At 50.0% G+C, this 8,876-nt stretch overlaps 1 long non-coding RNA gene across 1 annotated transcript; it reads right to left on the bottom strand.

Annotated features, from left to right (window-relative positions):
* Positions 1–4,943: 4,943 nt before the first annotated feature.
* Positions 4,944–7,774, bottom strand: LOC125760333 (uncharacterized). The gene is made up of 3 exons (XR_007417875.1): positions 7,659–7,774; positions 7,499–7,579; positions 4,944–5,146 (listed from the first exon to the last, which is right to left on the bottom strand). It is a non-coding gene; the product is annotated as an uncharacterized LOC125760333 (long non-coding RNA).
* Between the last annotated feature and the right edge of the window lie 1,102 nt (positions 7,775–8,876).

Here is an 8,876-nt window from a genome sequence, read left to right as displayed (position 1 = left end):
ACGTTTGGTAGCATGGCGTCGAGCGTCGTTGCCGGGCTCCGTCCGTAGACCAACTTGTATGGCGTCATCTGCGTCGTTTCCTGTACGGCCGTGTTGTACGCGAAGGTCACGTACGGAAGGATGGCGTCCCACGTCTTGTGTTCGACGTCGACGTACATGGCCAGCATGTCGGCGATGGTCTTATTTAGACGCTCGGTGAGGCCGTTGGTCTGTGGGTGGTACGCGGTGGTGCGGCGATGGCTTGTGTGGCTGTATTCCAAGATCGCCTGAGTTAGGTCAGCCGTGAACGTCGTACCTCTGTCGGTGATGAGAACCTCTGGGGCGCCGTGTCGAAGGACGATGCTCTAAACGAAGAACTTGGCTACCTCAGCGGCACTGCCTTTGGGCAGCTGAGTGTGCTTTTGTTTCGGCGTAGCGGGTGAGTCGGTAGCCACGACGATCCATTTATTTCCGCAAGTCGACGTTGGGAACGGCCCCAGGAGGTCCATCCCGATCTGCTGGAATGGTCTCCGAGGAGGCTCGATCGGCTGAAGGAAGCCCGCTGGGCTTATGGGCGGTGTCTTCCGTCGCTGACAGTCTCGGCACGTCCTTACGTAGCGAGTGACGTCGGCGGCAAGGCGCGGCCAGTAGTACTTTTCGTGTACTCGTGCGAGCGTTCGGGAAAGTCCGAGGTGTCCAGCCGTCGGGTCGTCGTACAGGGCATGCAAAATTTCTGGTCGCAGTCCCGAAGGTACAACGATAAGGTAGCTGGCTCGGGCCGGAGAGAAGTTCTTCTTTACGAGGACGTTGTTTTTCAAAGAAAAAGATGCAAATCCTCGCCTGAATACTTTTGGGACAACGATAGTCCTGCCTTCCAGGTATTCCACTAGACCCTTCAGTTCAGGGTCGGCTCGCTGTCGTTCGGCGAAGTCTTCGGTACTTATGGCTCCCAAGAAGCTGTCATTATCCTGGTCGTCGGGCGTTGGTGGGTCGACGGGGGCACGAGACAAGCAGTCGGCGTCGGAGTGTTTCCTTCCGGACTTGTACACGACAGTAATGTCAAATTCTTGAAGTCTTAGGCTCCACCGTGCGAGGCGACCTGAAGGGTCCTTCAAGTTAGCTAGCCAACACAAGGCGTGATGGTCGCTCACAACTTTGAAGGGCCTGCCGTAGAGATAGGGGCGAAACTTTGACGTAGCCCAGATGATGGCGAGGCACTCCTTTTCTGTTGTGGAATAGTTGACCTCTGCTTTAGACAGCGACCGGCTAGCATAACTGATAACCCTTTCCAGTCCGCCCGCCCGCTGCACAAGGACGGCGCCGAGTCCTATGCTGCTTGCATCGGTGTGAATCTCCGTATCGGCGTATTCGTCGAAATGCGCAAGTATCGGAGGTGTCTGCAGGCGTCGTTTCAGTTCATGAAATGCTTCGACTTGCGCTGTTTGCCACCTGAATTCGACGTCGGTCTTCGTGAGCTGCGTTAGTGGCTCGGCGATCCGTGAAAAGTCTTTGAGAAAGCGTCTGTAATAGGCGCACAAGCCGAGAAATCGGCGCACGGCCTTCTTGTCGGTGGGTGGCGGGAAAGCGGCGATGGCAGCTGTTTTCTGCGGGTCTGGGAGCACTCCAGTCTTGCTGATCACGTGACCCAGAAACAAGAGCTCCTCGTACGCGAAGCGGCACTTTTCTGGCTTCAGGTTGAGCCCGGAGTTCTTGAGTGCTTGAAGTACGGATTGAAGTCGCTGGAGGTGTTCGTCGAAGTTCTGGGAATACACAACGACGTCGTCCAAGTAAACAAGGCAAGTATGCCACTTCAAGCCAGCTAATACAGTATCCATGACTCGTTGGAAAGTCGCAGGTGCTGAGCAAAGACCGAAGGGCATGACCTTGAACTCGAACAGGCCGTCCGGCGTTATAAAGGCGGTCTTTTCTCGGTCTCTCTCGTCGACTTCAATTTGCCAGTAGCCGGTCTTGAGGTCCATAGACGAAAAGTAATTCGCGTTGTGGAGTCGATCCAGGGTGTCGTCTATCCGTGGGAGAGGGTATACGTCCTTCTTTGTGATTTTGTTCAGGCGACGATAATCGACGCAGAAACGTAGGGTCCCATCCTTCTTCTTCACTAACACGACGGGAGACGCCCACGGGCTGTTGGACGGCTGGATGATGTCGTCGCGTAGCATTTCATCGACTTGTTTCTTAACGGCTTCCCGTTCCCGCGTCGAAACCCGGTAGGGACCCTGACGGAGTGGTCGAGCATTTTCTTCTGTTATGATGCGGTGCTTAGCAAGGGGCGTTTGTCGGACCCGCGACGACGATGAGAAACAGTCCCTGTATTCCTGCAGAAGGCGTCGAAGCTGTTGCTGTTGGCGAGCGGGAAGACTTGGGTCTACGTCGAAGGGTGGCTCAGGGATCGTCGTCGTAGCTTCGTCAGAATCTGAAAAGGCAAACGCATCGCTGACGGCCAAGATTTCTTCGATGTATGCAATCGTCGTGCCCCTGCTCAGGTGTCTGTATTCCTGGCTGAAATTCGTTAGCATCACGCTTCCTTTCCCTTCATACAGCCGAGCAATGCCTCTTGCGACGCAAATGTCACGGTCTAGCAGCAAACCCTGATCGCTCTCGATGACACCTTCGATGCATTCAGCCGTTTCGGTGCCGACGGGAATTATGATGCTGGATCTAGGAGGAATGGTGACTTGATCCTCGAGCACGTTCAGGGCATGTTGACATGGGTTCGTATCAGGTGGTGTCGCTTTCTCCGACGATAGGGTTATCGACTTGGTTCTTAAGTCGATGACGGCGCCGTGGTCACATAGGAAGTCCATTCCAAGTATCACATCCCTGGAGCAGTTTTGTAGGATTACAAAGCTCGCAGGATAAGTCCGGTTGTTGATAGCGACTCTCGCTGTGCAGACACCAATCGGCGTTATTAGATGGCCTCCAGCGGTACGGATCTCGGGGCCTTCCCAAGCAGTCCTAACTTTCTTCAACTTTTGCTGCGAACGGCCCACTGATGACGGAATAGTCGGCTCCAGTATCGACGAGAGCGGTGACGTTGTGGCCGTCGATCAGAACGTCGAGGTCGCTAGTCCGCCGTCTTGCGTTGCGGTTACGTCGCGGCGTCGGGTCACGGCTACGTCGGTTTGCACCGCTGCTTCCGCGTTGCGTCGTCAGGTCTGCTTCCGGTCGCAAAGTTTCGTCTTCGGGACGTCGACGTCGTTCGGCGTGCGGCGGGGGCTCGGAACTTCGTCGCGGTGTCGTCGTCGACGGCGGAGGATCTTCAGCATTTAGTCGTTCAGCAACCGCACCTCCATCGGTTGCTGCCCTTAGTTTTCCGGATACGGGCTAGGCGACCGGCCCCGGTTTGGGCCAGTGTACTGCCGGCGGTGCGGTGACATGTAGCGGCCGGGCGACGGTGAGCGGGAAGGTCGTCGTTCTTGCCACTGTGTGCCTGTGAGGTAGTCGTCGATGTCGCGAGGCCGTTCGCCTGGCTGCAGGCGCGGCGCGTTGACGGGGAATCCGCGTAGCCCCATCTGACGGTACTGGCAGCGGCGGTACGTGTGGCCGGCCTCCCCGCAGTGGTAGCAGAGCGGGCGGTTGTCGGGGGCACGCCAGACATCGGTCTTCCTCGGGGTGTAGCGCTGGCCGACAGGTGGGCGGTAGGGCGTCGGTGGCGGCGGCGGCGTCTGGCCGACAGGTGGACGGTAGGGCGTCGCTGGCGGCGTCTGGCGACGGTACTGCGGCGGTGTGTCGTCTTGGCGTGGGCGTGGAGGAGGAGCATGACGGCGGGCTGCAGCAGCACAGCTCATAGCTTGCGGCTGCGGCTCTGCTAGCTGAGGCGCACCGAGTGAATGCTGGATCTCCTGGCGCACGACGTCGGCGATGGAATCCACTTGAGGTTGCGACGAAGGTAGAATTTTTCGCAGCTCCTCTTGCACGATTGCTCGAATCGTCTCACGCAGGTCGGCGGATCCTAGTGCTTGAACGTCGGCGTAGCTTGTGGTCGAGAAGCTGCGGTTGTATTGCCGTGTTCGCATCTCAAGCGTTTTCTCGATTGTTGTTGCTTCGGAGACAAATTCTTCGACGGTATTCGGCGGATTCCTCATAAGTCCAGCGAAGAGCTGTTCCTTTACTCCTCGCATGAGGAAGCAGACATTCTTGTCCTCGGGCATGGCAGGGTCAGCGTGGCAACCCAGTCAAAAAAATTCAAGTGGTCCAATTGGAAAAATACCAATTGGCACTAACTGGTTTTCGACCAATTGGAATTTCGCCACCCATTGGAACGCACCAATTACATCCAATTGGTAAACCAGTTGATATCCAATCGGTAAACCATTTGGGTAGAGCTAGTGGTAATTGGTTGACCAGTTGACATAGACGGGTCCAATTGGTCAACCACTTGAACACGCATGGTCATCCAATTGAAGCTAACTGGTGCCCAAATGGGTAACCAGTTAAAGTGAATTGGTGTTCAACTGGTAATCCAGTTAATCGTAACTGGCCACCCAATTGAAACTAGGTGGTGTTTAATTGGTTAACCAATTGAATAGATGTGGTAATCCAATTGAAGCTAACCGGTGTCCAAATGGGTAACCAGTTAAAGTGAACTGGTGTTCAACAGGCAATCCAGTTAATAGTAAATGGTCACCCAATTGAAACTAGGTGGTGTTTAATTGGTCAACCACTTGAACACGCATGGTCATCCAATTGAAGCTAACTGGTGCCCAAATGGGTAACCAGTTAAAGTGAATTGGTGTTCAACTGGTAATCCAGTTAATCGTAACTGGTCACCCAATTGAAACTAGGTGGTGTTTAATTGGTTAACCAATTGAATAGATGTGGTAATCCAATTGAAGGTAACCGGTGTCCAAATGGGTAACCAGTTAAAGTGAACTGGTGTTCAACAGGCAATCCAGTTAATAGTAAATGGTCACCCAATTGAAACTAGGTGGTGTTCAAGACGAAGAGCCTTTATTACACAACAGTTGTTCAGTGAAAACATCTCATACAGAGGGGGCTTCACAGTACAGCTATACAATTCCTGCTACCAAGGGTATTCGTTGTCAAACTGTTGCCCGTTCTGCTTCAGCTTCAGGAGACAAGGTCGCGGATATATTCTCGTTGCTTAGGGTTCTTTCTTTGTTCCGCGTTGCGTCAGCAATGAGACATGCTGCGTGAAAGAAAAATATGACAAGACTGTGAGGAAAATGAGCTACATGGCTGTAGTACAGAGGTTAACACATTTGTCTAAAATGCTGTAACAGCACGCTCCAGCACGAGCAGTTTGAGATAGCCCACGCTCGAGCATTCACCCTAAGCAGTCATGCATGCAAACGTCGTCAGTACAGTCCAAAGCGTGCCGTTCGAGTGTTCTAGACAAGTGTGTTCATCTCTGCACGAAGGATGAAAATGTTCAATAAGTTGGTATGCTGGGCCAGTTGGTGCAACATATTGTAGATTGTATGAGCAGAAAACAGCAGGAATAGAAGGAAAGAACTTGACAGGACAGACGCTCAACTTCCAACTGCAGTTTATTGGAAATTTTTCTCACAAGTGCAGCCACCTTACCACAAGAAAGACAAGGCCAACAGGAAAGTTACTTATCCGAACTGCCGCCCTTTATCTATTTAGAAAGCCTATTTCTTTATCATTCAGCGCTACGAAGGGAACACTGATGCACGTGGTTGAGTATGCTTTAATCTGTACAGCTTCCGTGATCTCTGTGGTCAGTCTGTGTTTTGATTTGCTAAGAACATTAGTGCTCGTAAACTGCGGATTGCACTCGCAATCTCTCTCAAGAGACAGGTGCGTGCCACCTGCGTGCCACCTGCGAGAACCTTCCATGACGATGCATGTTCTCAGAGTCTGTCATTTAGACATCGGCCCGTCTGGGCGATGTACACTTTTCCGCAGCTCAATGAAACTGTACACGACCTCATCGGTACAGGGAACAAAGTGCATGGCACGTGTTTTTGTGCAACCTTTCTGGTTCACTTTTCCCTTCCCATGATATTTAACCATGGAGCACAGCTTGGCCAGTTTGCAAGGGGCTGTGAGCACGACGTCAACCCCATGCTTGCGACCAATCTTCTTCAAATTGTGCGACACAGAATGCACATACGGCATGACCACAATCTTTTGTTTTCCTTTTATCCTTGTTGTTGGTAGCATTTGTCCTCTTTAACTCCTTTAACAACGTGCCACCCACTGCAACTAGCAGACTGTCAGGGTAACCCGAGCTGAGCAGGCGACTCGCTTGCAGAAACTATACTTTATGTTATGCAGACAAGGCTTCTTCAACGACAAACTAAGGCAGGAAATAGCAATTGCTCTTTTTTTTTACAAGCTTACTGTGAGATGAATCATAAGGTGAAAGACCCTTCTTAGACCGCAGCGAAAATTCCCAGCAAACATGGTCAACTCAATTAAAAACCTCGGTAACATCTAAAAACTGCAAATCATCATTGGCTGGTTGTTCATGAGTGAATGATAATGAACTTTAATCGAGTTGACCATGTTTGCTAGGAATTTTCGCCACGGTCTAAGAAGGGTCTGTTACCTTATGATTCATCTCACAGTAAGCTCGTAAAAAATAAATAGCAACTGCTATTTCCTGCCTTAGTTCATTGCTGAAGAAATCTTGTCTCCATAACATAGAGCATAGCTTCCGCAAGCAAGTCACCTGCTCAGCTCGGGTTACCCTGACAGTCTGCTAGTTGCAGTGGGTGGCACGTTGTTAAGAAAGTTAAAGAGGACAAATGCTAACAACACCCAGGATAAAAAGAAAACAGAAAATATTGTGGTCATGTTGTATGTGCATTCTGTGTGGCACAATTTGAAGAAGATTGGTCGCAAGCACGGGGTTGACGTCGTGCTCACAGCCCCCTGCAAACTGGCCAAGCTATGCTCCATGGTTAAAAATCATGGGAAGGGAAATGTGAACCAGAAAAGTTGCACAAAAGCACGTGCCATGCACTTTGTTCCCTGTACCGATGAGGTCGTGTACAGTTTCATTGAGCTGCGGAAAAGTGTACATCGCCCAGACGGGCCGATGTCTAAATGACAGACTCAGAGAACATGCATCGTCATGGAGGTTCTCGCAGGTGGCACGCACCTCACTCTGCACTGCGGAGATTGCGGGTGCAATCGGCAGTTTACGAGCTTTAATGTTCTTAGCAAATCAAAACACAGACTGACCACCGAGATCACGGAAGCTGTACAGATTAAAGCAAACTCAACCCCGTGCATCAGTGTTCCCTCGGTAGCGCTGAATAATAAAGAAATAGGCTTTTTAAATAGTTAACGGGCGGCAGTTCGGATAAGTAACCTTCCTGTTGGCCTTGTCTCGCTTGTGATATGGTGGCTGCACATGCGCGATTCCGTGCTCTCCGTGAGAAAAATTTCCAATAAACTGCAGTAGTAAGTTGAGCGTCTGTCCTGTCAAGATCTTTCCTTCTATTCCTGCTGTTTTCCGCTCATACAATCTACAAGATGAAAATGTTAGCGATGTAACAAGACTTACCGCGTACAGTAGCTCCCACACGTCATGCTTGCTGCGCCCGTCACCGTGTCCACTGCAGTTGGCTGCAGTCGCGAGCCAACACTAGTTAGGGTAAAGAACGAAATGTGCGAAAGCTGCTAATAATGCAACAATTGCAGAAGTTCAAAAGTAAAATACTTACCTCGAATGTGGCTGAATCCACGGACTGTGCCAACATGAATATTTCAAAGACGCCGGATATAAAATACGCCGGTGACCTGTGGCATGATGCGTCTGATGCGTCCACAAAAAAGCGCGGTCCGATCGCGATGACTATGCTGATGGCACTTGCCGCAACGCACGCACTTCTGAGAAAACTAAATTTTAATATTCTCGCTTGTGTCAACAAACCGTACAAAATTTTCTAAGCAAGAATTGTTTTCTTTATTTAGAGCGTATTTTTACCTTATCTTACCTCTTCAAGTGCAACTTTTTGGAAGGGTTGTTAGTACGAAACCAATGTTTGTTCAGCCGTTTCCTGTCCGTGTTTAGAGTGCCTCGATGCGCGCGCCCCCGCTGAGCGCGCGGGCATCAAGGCTATCAAGGCACCCTATCCGTGTTCTCGTGTCAGCGAAGTGCGGCGGCTGTTCGCAAACTTCGCATCGGTTGTAAAGTGGCTAGGCTTGCAGGTGGTATTCAATTGGTTGACCAATTGAGTAGATGTGATCATCCAGTTGAAGCTAATGGGTTCCCAAATGGTTAACCAGTTGATCACAAATTGTCATCCAATTAAAGCTAACTGGTGCTTAACTGGTGAGCCAGTTCAATCAAACTGTCTGTCAACTGGTTATCCGGCTGAATGCATATGGTCATCCAATATATATATATATATATATATATATATATATATATATATATATATATATATATATATATATATATATATATATATATATATATATATAAGAGCATGACCTACCTTTTTTAGGGTTGCCATGTTAGTTAGAAACATATTGCAACTAAGTATTTCAAACAATGGGTCTACTACGATTGTATAGTGCTTTTCCAATTCGAATGTGCACATCCAATTGGACCAACAAGCATTCCAATTGGGAGGCCAATTGGAACGCACTGTTCCAATGGTTTTCCAATTGGAATTTCTGACACCAATTGGACTAAGAAGCATTCCACTTGGGAGACCAATTGGCAAACGGTGGACCAATTGGAATGACCACTTGGAACTGTGAGGTCCAATTGGTCCTCCCTGTTGAAGTGCAGCATTCCAATTGGTTTCCAATTCATTCCATTTGGGACCAATTGCTGGGAACTGGTATGACCAGTTGGACCCATTCACTTTTTTTGACTGGGAAAATAGCCGGGTCATTTCCTCTGCAAAGATGGCCACGCTTTCATTTGGAAG

The sequence above is a fragment of the Rhipicephalus sanguineus genome, chromosome 10, assembly GCF_013339695.2.
Source record: "Rhipicephalus sanguineus isolate Rsan-2018 chromosome 10, BIME_Rsan_1.4, whole genome shotgun sequence".
Lineage (NCBI taxonomy): Eukaryota > Metazoa > Arthropoda > Arachnida > Ixodida > Ixodidae > Rhipicephalus > Rhipicephalus sanguineus.
Note: the sequence above shows the minus strand (reverse complement) of the source record. Positions and strands in the feature narration are given on the sequence as shown.